The sequence below is a fragment of the Narcine bancroftii genome, chromosome 4 (genome assembly GCF_036971445.1).
Source record: "Narcine bancroftii isolate sNarBan1 chromosome 4, sNarBan1.hap1, whole genome shotgun sequence".
Lineage (NCBI taxonomy): Eukaryota > Metazoa > Chordata > Chondrichthyes > Torpediniformes > Narcinidae > Narcine > Narcine bancroftii.
Genome location: NC_091472.1, coordinates 294048509 through 294067518, shown reverse-complemented (window position 1 = coordinate 294067518; position 19010 = coordinate 294048509).

Below are 19010 nucleotides of genomic sequence, written 5' to 3'. Positions count from 1 at the left end.
CTCAACTCCACTATACCAGAGCATACTACCCACAGGCCAACAGGCTGGTGGAAAGGTTCCACAAGCACCTGAAGACAGCTCTGATGGCCCGACTCACTGGACCGAACTGAGCCGATAAACTCCCTTGTGTCCTGCTAGGCATCCACACCACCCCAAAAGAGGATCTCAAGGAATCCTCTTCCGAGTTGGTCTATGGCATGCCCCTAGTCATCCTAGGCAAATTCATGGTGGCTTTCGAGGACTTGGTGGAGTTACCAGCGGCCACATTGTCTTGACTGCATGAGGGCCTGGGCTCGCTAGCCCCAGTTAAGCCTAGAGCTCACAGGCAAGCCAGATCCTTTGTCCTAAAGAACTTTGCAGATTGTCACTACATATTTGTCTGACATTGGGCCACCAGCCACTTCTTCAACGGCCTTATGAATGGCCATAATGCATCATCAGGCACAATGGCTCCACCAGCATGTTGGACATTGGCAGCAGGGAGGAGACCTTCACCGTCGACCAGCTGAAACCAGCCCACTTGAACAATAACCAGTCAGTTACTCACAGGGACAGGGATGAGCTGCCAAAAGACAGTGTCCCAATCACCGGTTCGGGGGGGGGGTGGTTTGAAGGTCATGTAGCAGCCCGCGGCCCGCTCCGTGGGCTGACATAGCAGACAGCTATCAAACATGATGGCCGGGTAGACAGCACACGGGATGAGACGCCTGCTTCCATAGGCCGCTAGAATAGCGGTCAAATTGACAATCACTGCCAGAGAATCACAGGGGGGTCCAATCTGGGCTCACATATCAGGGACAGCCAATCAGCAGCTGGCCTCACTGAAGCCACACCCCAGTGGTGACACAGCCAGGTGCCGATAAAAGGCAGAGCCACAGCCCAATGAAGCCAATGTCGATTACACTCCCTTGGTCCATGTCTTCTTTCAACCTGAAGCTATAACCCATTATCCCTCAAGCTATAACTGTAGTGACCCCGCTACACTACTATGTTTGATTTTTATTTCTTTGTAATGGTAATTAATTTTTTAGATATAATAATTAGGGATTGGTATTGTAAGGGCTTTCAAGCATATTCTGCAAGCAGCTAGTAGATATTGTTTACACATTCTTTGAGTGTCTCCTAGTAACAGCCAGCTTCAAGGATAATGGCTAACTTTCTACATACTTTGAAATAACTTTTAGTTTGGTTTTCTTTGTTCTGCGAAGATAGATGGGTTTGAATTAGTCCAAAAACTTTTATTGACTGTTTTCATCATTTTAAGCATCATTTAATAGTTTTATCATAGTTTTAGTACCCTGTATAACAAGTTGTAATAATGTAGCTAATAAACCTTGGAAAAACTCAATTCAACTTTAGTACAGACTTTTTCTTGAACAAGTCATGAACAACGACATTCAAGTCTCTCCAAGTGATTATAAAGGAAGATAGTCATAATACCATGTTTCAAATCTGCTGAAGGAACATACTACAGGCAGTTGCCAGTTTGAAAATTCCCAATTTATGAAGAACTGATACTTGCATACCAAGAATCTGAGCAGAAGTAGAATGCCGTGAACTTCCGGTCTGAGCATGGTTATGCTGTATAGTACTCTCACGTGATGCTGCCATCACCCAGCAGGTGGGAGGGAGGGGGAAGTGAGCGGGAGGGAGCAAGCAAGAGGGAGGCGGGAGGGAGGGAGTGAGCGAGGGGAAGGGAACAGGTGAAGGGGAGGGAGGAAGCGAGCGAGGGGAGAGGGAGTGAGCAAGTGGGGAGGGGGAGCGAGTGAGAAGGAGGGAGGGGTTGGTGAGTGAGAGGAAGGGAGGGAGGGGTGAGCGAGAGGGAGGAGGAGTGAGAGAACGAGCGAGAGGGTCAGAGGGACGAGCGAGAGGGAGGGAAGGGGAGCGAGCAAAAGAGATAGAGGGAGGAAGGTGCGAATGAGAGGGAAGGAGGAGGGAGCGAGCAAAGGAGCCGGGCGTGGATTGAAAGGAGCAAAGATGCGGAAGGGCCTTGGGGTTGGGGGTGCTGTCATCATCCAGCATTGCAAGAGTGTAGCTATCTCTTCAACATCTTCCCCTGTGCGTGTTAACCTTTAATCATGATCTTATGACTGTATGTTACTTTTATTGTTATGTACTACCTTATTAAGTTTGAGATGTTTTAGTGTATTGGGAAGTGTTTTAGTGTATTGGGAAGTGTTTTATCTGCATATAAAGGTAAAATACATACGATGTTGACTAATTGATGCTAAATAAGGATCATATGTACCTGTTCCGATTTAAATACAAATCCGAATTAAAGTCAGACCTAGGTAACAAAACTATTTTTTTTAAAACCTGGAACTGCCTGTAGCACAAATCCAAATCTTTCTTTCTGTAAACTGCAAGCAATATCTATATTGGAATATCAGAATTTGTGATAGAAATCAAAGAAATGACTATGTTAAGTCTTTAGTTAAATATTTCAAGGAACTTCATATGGATATTTTCAAACAAAATTTGACACCAGGCATAGTAAGGTGATAATGGATTAGATAATCAAATGAAACAACCCTTTTAACCAATTTTAAAAAGCTTCTTATAGAAGAAGACAGATTGAAAGATTTAGAGAGGGAATGACATGTCCCTAAAATCAACTACAATTGTGTTTTAATGAATTGTGAATACAATAAGTCAGCTATTTATAAAAGAAATATACTAATTCAAAATGACCAGTACTCATCAAAATTCTACAATATCCCTGTGGTTAACTTAAGCAGTTTAATCAGTATTTAGTAATATAGTATTAGATTTTATATTTTATTTTATATTTAACATCAAATATGTATTAAAATAATTGCAGATAATCAAATGACTGGAATATTTTCAGATTTTATTTCAAAAAGCATATCAGATAGTTTGCAAACTAAATGCAATGTGAAGCATGAAAATTGACGAATCAAAGCATGGTAGTTTTAGAACATCGCTTTACTTAACGTCTTAAAAGAGACAGCAATTATCAATTTTCTGCAATGGAAATTTTGGCTTCACGATAGTGCAAGATTTCCTCAATCTTACCAACATTCTAATGACCACAAACTTCCTGCGAACGGTGAAATAACCAATGCAGAAAGATAGTTTCTCAGACTTACTACTGCTCAGAATACCAATTGCCGTCATTCAGAGAAAAAAAACTCAGCATGTTTCAAGTAATAAAATGTAGTACCTCAAGTTACAGAAAATAGGACAGTGATTGGCTTTATTTTGCAGAGTCAAGATAATGAAATGGGCCATTATCAGATGGGCAATCCGACTCCTTGGGTGTCAAGGGATTAATGCTGGGTGCTCAAGTATTTATAATTTATATTAATGGATGAAGGAACCAAGTACAATTCAGCTAAATTTACTGATAGTACCCAGTAGGTAGGTTATCAAATTGCAAAGAGGGAACAAAGAATCTGGAAAAGAATATAGATTAGATTGGGTGTGAGTGGGAAGGAAAAAGCAGGAGAGTATAGGGAAATGAAGACAGGCACTTGGGATAAAAGAAAAAGAGAGGGTTACGAGACAGGAAGGGTTTAGTATGTTTTATTTTGTAAGGAATATATGGGTTGGCATAACATTGAGGGTTGAAGGGCCTGTACTGTGCTGTAGTATTCTATGTTCTATAATAGCTTGTGAAGCAAAAATACAAACTGATGGAGGAACTCAATGAGTCAAGCAGCATCAGTGGGGGGGAGGGGGGAATAGTTGATATTTTGGGTCAAAAAAGCTATTGTGGAGGCAATATAGAGAACGAGGATGAGAGGGTGGATACAAGGGCCTGTGAGGGATTGGTAAACCAGGAGGGCTGAAAAATGATGGACCAATGGAGTGAATGAAAGGTGGGGTTGGGAGACAAGAGGCAGATGATGGTATGGGGCCCAGGAAGAGGGAGAGGGAGAGATTATGGAAAAAAAAGAGGTGCAGCAAGATATGCTAAAGAAGGTGAAGGTTCAGACAAGTGGTGGTGGGTGACAATTGGGACAAAGATTACCAGTGACCATTGCTAGAATCTAGGTAGTAAAGAAGGTGATCATGGTGGCAATGGAAACCATCTGGAGATAGGACCAGACTAACAAGAGGAAAGGGATCCAGTGGGCTAAATTTGAGGGTCAAGGTAGATGGAAGCAGAAGGAAGAGGAGATGAAAAAGGAAGACTGGGGGAGTGGTAGGAAAGGGGACATAAAAGATGAAGGACCAGAAGTAGATCAGAAATGGAAAGGGGAGAGAGTTTCCTGAAAATGGAAAATTCAATGTTCATATTCCATCCAGGTGGAATATGAGATTTTATTCCTCAACTTTGCATTAGGCATCATTCTGCCAGTGGAGAAGACCAAGGATAGATAAGTAAAAGATGAATTGGGAGCTTGGGATGGCCATTGCAGATTGAATGCAGGTACTCTCTGAAATGATTGGCAAGATTGTGCTTGTAGTTACCTATTTGAAGACCAAATGCAGTGTATGAGGTTAGAAAGGTGCATATGAATCTCTATCTCACCTTGAAAGGCTATTCAGGTCCCTGGATGGTGGTGAGGGAGAAAGTGCAAGTTCACGTGTTGAACGTTATGCACCTGTGGGAGAAGTTTTGTGATGTTGGAGAGATGGGTAGGGTGGGATGAACAGACAAGAGAGTCATGGGAGGGCATGTGATGTGGAGAGGGTAGAAGGCATGATCCCAGAGCTCCCGAAAGAGAGAGAAAATTAAAGGAAAGAAAATTTCAAAGAAGAAACCACCACTTCAAAAGAACAGCCTGCCCAGCAGAAGGACTCCATTCTGGAAGAGGTTGTGGTCCCAGGCTGCCTGACAAAAATCGTAAGTAAGGAATTCCCCCAGGATCCTGAGTTGTTCCTGTTGGGTAACATGATGGAAATAAGACTTACAAAGAAGCTGTCCAAATTCCAAATTCAATCTGTTATGATCACATTGGCAGTGGCCAGGAAGTGCATAGCGGTTACCTGGAAATCCGACTCTTGCCTGAGTATTGCACAATGGACCAAGGAGATGTGTTCCCCTGGAGAAAGTTACCTATAACCTGAGGAGAAGGTACGGCACCTTTGAAAAAATTTGGCAACCGTACCTGAGCCATATAGGAGGCGCATGGTTGTGAAAGAGATAACTTTGCCTCGGGGCCCGGTTCGCCCAGATTCCTCCCCTATCTCTGGAGGGTGGGGGGGAGGGGAAAACAGGGGTCTGCCTCAGTCCAGCCAGGAAAAGTCTGGAAAACAAAGGAAAATCAGCCCAATCTCTGGCTGCTGGGCCAGGCTAGACCCACAATATATTAATTCCTGTATTTTGCACGTTTTAATGTCTTAAATGTTTTTTCTTTGGTTGTCTAAGTGTTAAGTGTTGGAGGTCGAAGGAATGGGCTGGGGGGAGGGAGAAAAGGGAAGGAGTGTTAGGTTTGAACTTGACAGAAAATTCCCATAGATTTGTAAAAACTGTTAATGCCGTGTGTAAACTGTTGAATTCAATTTTGAAAACTACAAATAAAATATTCAAAATAAAAGCAAGAGATTTGTGGAGTGAATGGTCCCTGTGGAAGGCAGAAAATGTGTGTGGCAGAGTAGATGTGGCTGTGTAGTGCACGTCGAAAGAACCAAAGACTTATTGATCCAAACCAAGGCTATTATTAACTAAAAGACTGGAGCATATCACAAGTAGGTCGACCAGTCCAGAATGACCTGGTCTGGCTAGGAGCAATCCTTTAAGGCCTGCCAGTAGGTGTGGCTACACTCTCAGCCAATCACAGTCATCCTACACTACAATCTGTACATATCTACATATACACATTGGTGATAGAATCTGTACCTATCACAGGCTGCTGATGGGGTCTTGCTTTAGGTAGATTCAAAAGTACGTTGTAATAATGTCCTATATTTCTGTGGGAAGTTTACTTTGTTTGCTGATGTTGTCCATAAACCTTTGTGTCAGATCATTGAGGTTGAATCCCTCAGTAATCAACTATTTTGTTTTTATCTTGTATGAAAACTAAATTGCAACTTTTGCCTTGAATTTTCTCTGGAAAACATCCCTTGATATGTTTGGTTAGAACAAATGTGTTGATTACTGATGTGAAAACTTCCACTACACACTTGTGTACTGACGTGAACTCCAAATTGACCTGGCTTCTATTTCTTTAGATGAATTCACCTGATAGAAATAGAACACAGAGAGGATCTAATAATTTGTTTGGCATCTTGGTAGTTATAATTTTGCCCTTTAACCTTCTAAATTCATAGGAATATAAATAGAGTTCATATAATCTCACTTCATAGTTTAATCCTTGGAATCAAGATGTCATCCAGGTAAATCTCTGTTGCACATACTCCAAGACCAATTTGAATATCCCAACGCAGCTTTTTCCACCCTCTAAAATCTATCCTATATCATCCAATCATGCCAAAGAAGTAATAATTGGAAAAATGATAGGTCATCACCCACAAGTCACTGAAGCAGGATTTAAGCCCCTCAGGCAGTTTCCAAAGCAATGTGGAAGTGAGAAATAGCCAAGTATTCCTTTAATTAGGATATCAGTAACACAATGAAAGCCTAATTCCATGTTAGGAATCCACAATACTCATAAGCAGAAAAATATTAAGCAATTTCAACTACAAATCTAACCAAGCAAAACATAACCAAGTTCTGTGTGCACTTTGGTCATCGTACTTGGAATAGCACATACATACCCACGTTGAATTTTGAGAAGTACATCCACCACAAACATTGACTATATATATAAAACCATATAACAATTACAGTACGGAAACAAGCAATATGGCCCTTCTAGTCTGCACTGATTTAAGTGAACCTCACTAGTACCACCTACCCTGCCAATAACCCTCCAACCCCATCACATCCATATACTGATCCAACCTCCTCTTAAATTACAAAATTGACCCTGCTGCAGCCACCTCTTCCAGAAGGTCATTCCACTCAGCCTCCACTCTGAGTGAAGAAGCTTCCTCTTAGTTACTTCTAAAGTTTTGCCCCCTAACCCTTATGACCCTTCTTTCCAATCTATCCTACCCTCAAGGGGAAGAGCCTATTCACATCTACTCTATATATTCACCTCATAATTTTATATACCTCTATCAGATCCCCACTCAAACTTCTACGTTCCAATGAATAAAGACCCAGTCAACTCAATTTTTCTCCGTATTTTAGATACTGCAATCCAGGCAACATTTTAGTAAATCTTCTCTGCACCCTCTCTACCTTATTGATATCCCTCCTATAATTTGGAGTCCAGAACTGCACACAATATTCCAAACTTGGCCTCACCAATGCTTTGAACAGTCTCAACATCACTTCCCAGCTCCTATATTCTATGCTATGATTTATAAAGGCCAGCATACCAAACGCCTTCTTCACCACCCTATCTACATGAGAATCCGCTTTCAAAGAACAATGAACCATAATCCCAAGACCTCTCTGTTCCTCTGCATTAATCAACACCCTCCCTTCACTGCATATGTCCTGTTTTGATTATTCTTCCCAAAATGAAGTATTTCACACTTATTGACATTAAACTCCATCTGCCACCTTTCATCACACTCTTCCAAGCAGACCAAATCCTTCTGCAGTCCCCGAAAACCCTCCTCACTATGTATAACTCCCCTAATTTTTGTATCGTCCACATATTTACTCACTCAATTTACCACTCCATCATTCAAATCATTACGATAAAGCAGATAGTTAAGTCAAGGAGAAGAGAAGGGTTGGCATGGTTAGTGTAGCAGTTAGTGCAATGCATTTATAGTGCCAGCAACCCAGGTTCGAATCTAGTGCTTTCTGCAAAGAGTTTCTCCGTTCTTCGTGTGTCTGATAAGTTTCCTTTAGGTGCTCTGGTTTTCTCCCACCATTCAAATTATAGGGGAGTTGTAGGTTAGTTGGGTGGCATGGGCTCATGCTCTGAAGGGCCTGTTACCAAGCAGTATGTCTAAATAATAAAAACAATTTAAAACTAAAACAAGAAAAAAATTAAATATTGAAAAAAAAATTGAATTAAATATAATGGAAAAGGCCAAAATAGAGAAAGTCATGCGGTACTGTTGCCGGACAGACTGGTTTTATGCTCTAAATTCTATCTAATTCATTATTTCTCATTTTCAACTGAAAAAAAAATTCAAGCTGAATAATTGCTTGGCATTATGTTATTACAATTGTTGATATTAGATGGCTCTTGCAATCTGAGCTAAAGATTAGTTAAAACTCCCTTGCAGTCAGCAGTATTCCTAATGGTTTTCAATCTAATAAGATCTCCTCAGAGATCTGTTAGGATCCAAATACATTCTCAACAAAAACTTTTTTAATAATTGATTTTACATTTTCTTTTAAATAAAATAATTTCACATTAAAAGAGTGGAATATTTTATCTGTGTTATTTGCGTATTAGTTTATATCTAAATTGGTTAAAGTCTTGTACAAATCCCTTTTCTGCAACTCATTTATTTTAAGCTATACATTTTCTGTCATATTTTTTCCAATTAAACTCTATTATTGAGTCATACATTCCCTGTGCACCACAACAATTTGTTGAGTTTTACTTTAAAAAAAAATTCAGGCAAATTTGTGCCATTAAAGTTTTATTTCTTCTGCTGATCAGGTTCAAATATATGAATAATTTTTCATATAAAGCAAGAAGAGATCTAATCAATTAAAATGTACAAGGTGGCCAATACCCTCTTGGTCCCTCCCCCAGCCTCTTTCTCACTTTATAAACACAAATCACTGCCCTTTTACTTTGATCTTAATAACCAACACATTGACCATTTCTAACCATGGATGCTGTCTGACCCACTGAGCTCCTCCAGCTTCTCATTGTTTGCTTAAAATTCCAGCATTTTCAGTCTTTGTGTTTTTCCACTCCAGAATTGTCCAGTTAGGGGGAACATCCACTGGCAGATCTCAAAATTTCCCCACCTTCATCCTGCATTCAGAAGTTTCCCCCCGTCACAATACAACAGCAGGCGCCCCTTCCCATTCCTGGCCAGTGACCTAGACCAATCCATAGCCACCAAAATAGCTCATAAAAGCAAAGAGAATCAATTTTTGTGAAGGAAGGAAACAGCAATGGGCAGTAAAGTGGTGTAATGGCCTCTCGAGAGTAGTGCTGATGAGAGGCAAATGAGAGGCACGTGTAAAAAAGGATATATAATAATCATAAGGGAATTTAATTTGCACAGAGTGAACAATCGCAAGTAAGAGTGGAGGATCAGTTCACTGAGATGATGAGGTGTTTTCATGATCTGAATGGAGAAGCATTGAGGGAAGGGATCATTTTATTCTACGAAATAAAAAGGTTAATTGAGAATCTGGTACTAAAAAGACTTTTAAGAAACAATAATCATAATAATATAAAGATTTGTATAAAGAAAAGGTATTTTAATTTGAAACCTTAAATTTGAATGAAGCAAATCACATTGGATTGGTTTCTTTGGTACACTGGATTAGTAAATTAAAAGGCAGGACAGTAAACAATGTTTAACTTGTAAAGAAGTCTACCAGACATATGTCTCTGTTCAAACAAATACTGGAGATGATATCCAGTTATGGATGATGAGCTATTAAAAATATTAAACCAAAGGAAAAGACAAATAATGCCACCAAAAAGAGTAAGCCTGAGGCATTCAGCAAAGGAGCACCAAATCACTTACAAGGAAAGGGAAAGAGGAATACAAGAGCAAGAAACATGCAAAAGAGACTGTAAAAGTTTCTAAGGATAACATGGTTAACATAGTGGTTAGAGCAACGTTACTACAGATATAGACAACAGACTCACCAAGGCAAATAGTGCCTTTGGAAGACTACACAAAAGAGTCTGGAAAAACAATCACCTGAAGAAACACACAAAGGTCAGCGTGTGCAGAGTCGTTGTCATACCCACGCTCCTGTTCGGCTCCGAATCATAGGTCCTCTACCGGCATCACCTACGGCTCCTAGAACGCTTCCATCAACGCTGTCTCCGCTCCATCCTCAACATTCATTGGAGCGACTTCATCACCAACATCGAAGTACTCGAGCTGGCAGAGTCCGCAAGCATCGAATCCATGCTGCTGAAGACCCAACTGCGCTGGGTGGGTCATGTCTCCAGAATGGAGGACCATCGCCTTCCCAAGATCGTGTTCTATGGCGAGCTCTCCACTGGCCACTGAGACAGAGGTGCACCAAAGAAGAGGTACAAGGACTGTTCAAAGAAATCTCTTGGTGCCTGCCACATTGACCACTGCCAGTGGGCTGATATCGCCTCCAACCGTGCATCTTGGCGCCTCACAGTTTGGCGGGCAGCAACCTCCTTTGAAGAAGACCGCAGAGCCCACCTCACTGACAAAAGACAAAGGAGGAAAAACCCAACACCCAACCCCAACCAACCAATTTTCCCTTGCAACCGCTGCAACCGTGCCTGCCTGTCCCACATCGGACTTGTCAGTCACCAACGAGCCTGCAGCAGACGTGGACATACCCCTCCATAAATCTTCGTCCGTGAAGCCAAGCCAAAGAATAGTGTGTAATGCTGCTCTTTACTCCCACTGGCACTGCGCGATGTTCCGCTTCGATCTCTGCGGTGGCAGGCTGCCACAGATTGCCTTTTGTATACGTATCTTTTTCTTGAGTATAGTTTACACTAACTGTTAAGTAGAAATTCTACCTGGTCCATAAGAATAAGAAATCTCAGGTTTGTATGTGAAGTCATGTACTCCCAGAAATAGTGGAGGCCTAGAGATCTGAAGGGAATGAGAATCTCAAATGAATTAACATTAGCAAAAAAAAAACTAGTCTTGGAGAAATTAATGGGACTGCAAGGCAATAAATCCACAAATAATATTGCTTGCATGCCAGAGGTTTGAAAGATGTGACTGTGGAGATAGTGGATAGACCTGGAAGATATTTTCTAAAATGTCACAGATATTAGCATAGTTCCCACAACTTGGAACATAGGAAATGTAACCCCACTCCTTAAGGAAGGAGGTAGTAAAAAAAAAACATGGTTAAAGATGAACCAGATAACGTGACATATTTGTACACTCAGAGACCTCTGAAATGTGTCACACAAGAGATAATTAAGTAAAATTAATGTGCATAGTTGTGTTGAGAGAGTAGAAATAAATCAGTAATTTTTAGGTTGGAGGCTTATGACCAGTGGAATGCCATAGAAAAGTATATGTTGACCCCAGTTACTCACAACTAATTTCATTTATTTGGATGAGAATCGTAAATTTTCTTATAATTTAGCAAGTGAAATATGAAGAGGTCATCCATTGTGGTGGAACATGGTATTGCAGGCACATTCCCCACTGGGCTGGGCAGGCTGGCCCCTCCCCCTAAGACCCCTAATAAAGGTTAAGAGCCCTAGTCTCCTCCCTCATACCTGCCCTTGGATTTGAGCCAGCGGCATGCTGAAGCATGCTTGGATCTTTAGATCAATAAAGCCTTTGGCCCTGACTTAGTGTCTGTGGTTGGTCATTGATTGCACTACATCCATTTTAGTAAAAAAAAGCTGGAGAAAAGTGGTATACATTTCGGCAAAAGTGACATATTGAGAGGTCCTTGTGATAGGGATAAAATCTAAATTGAACCTATCTAAATATCAAAGAGAATTTGTTAAAAATGCATTGGCAGTGGTTAGAAAATGCATAACAGTTGCATGGAAGTCTGATTTACATCTAGATATGACACGAAGGATTGCGGAAATACATAGTTGTATTCCCTGTGAGAAAATTACCTCGAACTTAAGAAATAAGTACGACATATTTTTACAAGTTTGGCATCCATATTTTACTAATTTCAGATGTAAATCTTTAATTGTGTTCTGCCTCACCCTTGAGACCTGTGTAGATCTTCTCCAAAGAAAATTAAATAGAACATCAGTTTATGATCCGTGGAGTGTGTGGCACTTTTTCAGCAATCCTTTCTGCTTTCTTTTCCTCCTCCTATTTTTCTTTAACTTTTTCTCCTTTTCTTCCTTTTTTTTTTGCATCTACTTTCTTCTTTAGGGTTTTTACTTGGGTGGGTGGGGGTTGGGGCATAATCATCATGGAGTAAATACTGGATTTGCATTTGTACTTGCAATTTTTAATTTTATAGTCAAAAAAAGTTAAGTAAACTATTTAAAAAAAAGATTGAGAGGAATTTAGGTAACCTTTTACACAAATCGTTAAACGTTCGTTCAGAAAACAATGAGAAAAGTCAGAAGCAAAATTTATTACCAAGACGTGTTACATTTTTTTGGCAACATTACAGTGTGTTTCAGGTATGAAAAATTGTGATAAATTACATTTCTGTAAATACACTATTTTAAAAACAATAAATAAATTAGACCAAAAGAAGAGAAAAAGTGAGGTGATGTCTGTGGTTCGTTGTCCATCCAGAAATCTGATGGCGGAGGGGAAGAAGCTGATTTTGTAACATTGGTGCTCACCTTCAGGCTCCTGAACCTCCTTCCTGATGGTAGCCATGAGGTCATGGCCTGAGTAGTGAGTATCCTTGATGATAGAGACTGCTTTCTTGAGATACCACCTCTTGTAGACATCTTTAATGGAGTGAAGACTAATGCCCATGTTGGTGATGGCTGAGTTCACAACCCTGTTCTTGTCCTGTGTACTGGCACCTCCCGAGCAGACAGCAATGCAACCAGTCAGAATGCTCTCCACAGTAAACCTGGAGAACTTTGCAAGAGTTTTTGATGACTTACCAAATTTTCTCAAACTCCTAATGAAGTCTAGCTGCTAGCAAGCCTTCATGATTGCATCAATATGAAGACCACAGGATAGATGTTCAGAGGTGTTGACACCTAGGAATTTGAAGTTTTTTACCCTCTCCACTGTTGACCCCTCGATGAAGACTACTTTGAGTTCTTCTGGTTTTCCCTTCCTGAAGTCTACAACCAGTTCCTTAGTTTTGCTAACATTGAGTGCAAGGTGAGCCCACTGCTCTACTCACTCTACAACCATGACTGTGTGGCTAGGCACAATTCAAATGCTATCTCCAAATTTGCTGATGACACTATTGTTGTCAGCAGACTCTCATTCACCAGTGAGGAAACAAACAGGGAGATAAATCATCTAGTTGAATGGTGTCACAACATCTTTGCACTCATTGGTTTTTTTTAATATTTTATTCAAAATTTTAAAACCATGGTTCATACATTTTTTAAAAAAAGCAAATAATACATATTATCAATAATGAATACATGGTATATAACCACAAAACCCCCTTAATCCACCCTACTATCATTACAAACCTCCCCCTCTACACCATCTCCCCATATTCCCTTCCCTAAACCTCACCTAACCTTCTAACCTACCACCCAAAAAAGAGGATAAAAGGAGAAAAAGAAGAAAGAAAGAAAAAAAGATATAAACTACAATAACATAATTAATTACCATGGATTGGACCAATAACACCACAACATGGTTGAAGAATTCAAGCTTTCCAATAAAAAAAGATAATTATCATGTAAATTATACGTTATTTTTTACACTAGTATACAAGATCTTAATTCCATATGCCACCTATGTAAATTCAAATCAGTTTCATTTTTCCAAATAATAGTAATTCATTTTCTTGTTACTGCTAATGCTAATCTCAAAAATGCAATTTCTAATCTAGTTAATCTTAATTCCAAACATATCTTTTTAATATTACCTATCAAAAATATTGAAAATTTAACTTTAAAAATTCTTTAAGCCATGTCCAAAAAGGTTTTACCTTGTCACAATAGACAATAGACAATAGGAGCTGGAGTAGGCCCTTTGGCCCGTCGAGCCAGCACCGCCATTTTACAGATCATGGCTGATCACTACCATCAGTACCCCTTTCCAGCCTTATCCCCATAACCCTTAACTCCTTTGTAAAAAGGAACCTATTTCTTTCTGAAATCAAAAGCATAAATCTGAAGAAATTAAGTTGTATCTCTTTAACTTTTCAGGAGTCAAATATATATATATATAAAATAAACTAATCTATATCTCACATTGACAATTTTAGTCATACTATCTTTACACAAGTTTCTCCAATCTTCTTGAGAAATTGATATCCCTAGGTCTTTTTTCCCATTTTAATCTAGATTTTTGTAAATCTAACTTTGGCATTTTATTCTGTAATAATGTATACATTTCAGATATAAACCTTTTCTTCCCACCTTCTGTAAGTAAAATTTCAAATTTGGTCTGCCTTGGTAAACTTAAAGTATCCCCAAAATTATCCAATTACAAGGCCCTAACTTGATAATAACAAAAAAATCTATTTGATGGTATTTCATATTTTTTTTCATTCTCTGGAAAGAAATAAAATAACCAGCCTCATAACAGTCCTGTACAGTTTTAATTCCTTTCAGATCCCATATTTTCAAAAAGCTAATTATTAGACATAAAAGGAAAATATTTATTCTGATATAATGGTTTCTTACTTGAAATTTTCCCTTGTATACCTATTTCCTCATTTATCTTATTCTATACTTCCATTAAATGCATCAAAATAGGTGAATTATAATAATGCAATATAACTTAGAGTTCCATTTATTAATTTCATTTAATTCAATATCTGCCCATATCAATAGATTTGCAAAATCAAACTTCTATTAATAAACATTAATTATGCTGCTTTGTAGTAGTTTTGAAAATTCAAAAGTTGTAAACCTCCTAATTCATATTTCCAAGTTAATTTTTGTAAAGACACTCTTGCCATTTTATCTTTCCATAAAAACTTACTGACTTTAAAATTCAAATCTTTAAAAAATTTTGGAGGAACTTTACAAGGAATAGATTGAAAAAGGTATTGTAATCAGGGAAAAATATTCATGTAATACAATTAACTCTATCTATAAATGTTATCAGCAAATCTTTCCATTGATACAAATCATTTAAATGTTTTAAATAAAGGAAAATAATTTAATTCATACAAATGATCAAATTTTTTTATCTATTTTAATACCTAAATATTTAATTTTTATCTGACCACTTAAATTGAACAATATTCTTCCAAGAAATATAATCGGCATCAATCAATGGCATAATTTCACTCTTTTCCCCAATTAATTTTATAACCAGATACTTCTCATACTGCTCCAACCTGTCAAATAAACATTTTAAGGATTCCTGAGGTTCTGTTAAATAAATCAAAACATCATCCACAAACAAGATAATTTTAAACTCCTCAGATTTTACTTTAATACCTTTAATAATACTATTTTGTCTTATCAATTGAGCCAAAGGTTCAATAGCTAGTGCATGTAGTGCCAGTGACAAAGAACAACCTTGTCTAGTAGATCTATCTAATATAAATGATGATGATATCTGTCTATTTGTTACAACTCTAACAGTAAGATTTTTATATAAAACCTTAAACCAACTAATAAATATTGGTCAAAACTTAATTTTTTTTTCCAATAATTTAAATAAAAAACTCCATTCTACTTTATCAAATGCTTTTTCAGCATCTAATGATAAGACCATTGGTAAGTTGGAGTTCTCCAGAGAAATATAAATCAATTTTGCAATATTATCTGCAGAATAATGGATTTTAATGAATCCAGCTTGATCTACATAAATCAAAGATGGTAAATATTTTGCCAATCTATTAGCTAAAACCTTCATTACAATATTATAATCAACATTTAACAAAGAGATGGGTCTATAAGACCTGTTTTCAAAGGGTCTCTCTTTCTCAAGAATAACTGCAATAACTGCCTGAGAAAAAAAATTCTGCTAAAGAATGAACTTCAATGGCTTGTTTAAGCACTTCAATTAATAAAGATCTCAATAAATCTTGAAATTTCCTACAAACTTCAGACATAAACCCATCTTCACCTGGAGATTTACCATTAGGCATTGATTTAAGTGCTTCTACAATTTCTTTATAAGTAAAAGACGTTTCCAATTCCTTACTTTCCCGATTACTTAAAGAAGGTAACTGATTGAAGTGCCAGTTGATGAAGTAGACAAAGACAATGTGGTCAAACAATAATCATGGCTTTTATTAGCTGAAACTCATGGAACAATAATGAAAAACAATAGGTGTATACATAGTTATACCCAAGGGGAGTGTCCTTAACAGTAGAGATAATGCACAGCCAATATTAGTACAGCAAGGCTTGCCAGAGGGGAGACAGGCAGCTTGGCAGATATTCACCACCGTCTCCCCCAGCAGAAGAAGGGTTAAAATCAAAAGAACACTGCTAGGAAAGACTGAAGCAAGCGATACTTGGATACCATGTTTGGCATTGAGAATACTCTGACAGCCAAATTATGCCAGTATCTTGCAAGCAATCGAAATATAATTAGATGTTTTAGGAATATGTCAGTCTATCAGGTTGTTTACGAATTCTGGTGCTTCTTCTCAAAACAGGTGGCTCCTTTGCAAGCTTGGGAACTGGTACAGTTCCTCGGTCTGTAGTGTGGGAAGGACTGGCTTCTGGACCTGCTTCAGAATCGTAGGCGTGAGGCAGTGGAGCCTCAGCATGGCCATCTGAACGCTTACTAGGGGTCACAGGCTGGGGGGGGGGGGTGTGAGTCCAACCTCTCAGGCACATTCTGAATAGGGGTGTGAGGAAGGGGTGAACCAGGTGAGGCCAGATCTCTTAGGGGTACAGTGTCATTACTCCTGTCTGGGAATTTAACATGAGTGTAGTTGGGGTTGGTATGCCGTAGGTGAACTGGTTGGACTAGGGGGTCTATTTCACACACCTGAGTGTGGCTGTTCAGCAGCACGGTTCCAGGCTCAGATAAACAGGCTGGCCAGTCCATCACAGTTCCTGATTTCCTTGGAAATGCAAACTTACGTTCATGAGATGTTTGATTTGTTGCAGTATACAATAATGACCGGATAGAATGTAGCATCTCAGGCAGCACCTCCTGCCACTGGGTAACAGGGTAACCATGTGTTTTTAAAGCAAGATTAACAGTCTTCCAGAGTGTAGCATTAGCCCATTGCCCTGCAGGTTATAGCTTGTGGTACAGCTGGTGGCAATCCCCTTCCATAGCAGGGAAAACCAAAAATGCTGATAATTCTGTCAAATCATTTAATGACAGACGCTCACAAGACGTCAGGGCAGGGTATTGCAAAGGGAAACCTGGAATATTCATCAATTACAGTAGGGAAACATACATTTTTGTTATTGGAAGGTAACGGTCCTTTAAAATCTAAACTAATCCTCTCAAAAGGTTGGGTTGCCTTGATGAGAGTGGCCTCTGGAGCTTTGAAGTATTGCAGTTTGCATTCTGTGTAAATAGGACAGCTTTTAGTCAGTTTCCTGACTTCTTCCAGAGAGTAAGGAAGGTTGTTAGCCTTTATGTAGTGGAAGAACCTCGTGACTCCTGGGTGGCACAGTCTGCTATGGATCTCTTTTAGCCCCTCCAGCTGAGCACCAGCAGCAGATCGTGACAATGCGTCAGAGGGATCATTTAACCTGCCCGGTCTGTACTGGATCTCATAATTATAAGTTGAGAGTTCTATTCGCCAGCGTGCCATCTTATCATTCTTGATTTTACTTTTGTGTTTAGTACTGAACATGTAGGCTACTGATTTCTGATCAGTGACAAGAGTTAATTTTCTGCCAGCTAGAAAGTGTCTCCAGTAGTGAACAGCTTCAATAATAGCCTGGGCTTCTTTTTCAATGGCAGGATGTTTAAGTTCAGGTCCGCATAACGTGTGGGAGAAGAATGCCATAGGTCTGCCCTTTTGATTAAGGGTTCCTACAAAGGCACAATCTGAGGCATCAGTTTCCACTTGGAATGGGACATCCTCGTCAATGGACGAGAGTGCAGCTTTGGCAATATCAGCTTTAATTCTCACGAAAGCCTTCAAGGCAATTGGAGAGAGAGGAAAAGATTTAGTGTCAGAGGGCATGCCTTCGTGGCGTAGTCTGGAACGCATTTGCAGTAGTAGAAAAAGAATCCCATACACCGTTCAAGGGCTTTTGCTGAGTCTGGGGTTGGTAACTTCTTAAGTGGGGGCCATTCTTTTCGGGTCAGGGTGGATTTTGCCCTTGCAGACAATGTAGCCCAGAATGGGTAGCTCTGTCGCGTTGAACACACATTTGCCCTCGTTAAATGTAAGGTTGAGTTCTTTAGCTGTTGCTAAAAATTTCTTTAAGTTGTTGTTGTGCTCAGCCTGTGTTTTCCCACAGATAGTGACATTATCCAGATAGGGAAACGTACCCTGTAATTCATACATCCTAACAATCTTATCCATTTCCCTTTGAAACGCGGACACACCATTAGTGACCCCAAAAGGTACCCTTTTAAACTGGTATAACCCCCAATCAGCCTCAAAAGCCGTATCGGGCCATTCTCTTTTCTTAATGGGGATTTGGTGATAAGCTGCTTTGAGGTCGATAATGGAGTACACTTTGTATTGCGCTATCTGATTAATCATTTCATTGATGCGTGGCAGGGGGTAGGCATCCAGGTTAGTGTAACTGTTATTTGTATGGCTGTAGTCAATAGCCAGTCGTCTCTTAGTGTGATTTTTCACGACTACCACTTGGGCCCACCACAGGTTCTTAATAGTTTCAATTACTCCCTCTTTAAGCAGTCTCTGGGTCTCCACTTTGATAAACTCGCGATCCTCTTTGCTGTAAGAACAGCTCTTAGTGGCAATTGGCTGACACTCAGGGTAAGTCACTGAAAAGGGAAGGAACTTTGATCTTTAATGCAGACAGTTGGCAGTAACGAGCACAGGGGATGGTAAGTGTGGGTAGTGGCCCGCCGAAATTTAACACTACACTGATCATCTGAAATTGAATACCTAACCCCAGTAACACAGGGGCGCAGAGCTCTGGCATAATAAAGAGGCACACATCAGCAAGGCAATGTCCCTGCAAATTCAAAGTAACTTTACACTTGTCCCATACTGTTTTGGTAAGTTCACTACAAACCATCGATATCTTTTGGTTTGCTGGATATGTCCGCAAATTTAAGGCTCTGGCAACTTTCTCGTGGATGTAGCTGTCAGTACTCCCCAAGTCTATTAGTCAATCAAGAGTCTCATCACTCACCTTCCCCCTTCATAG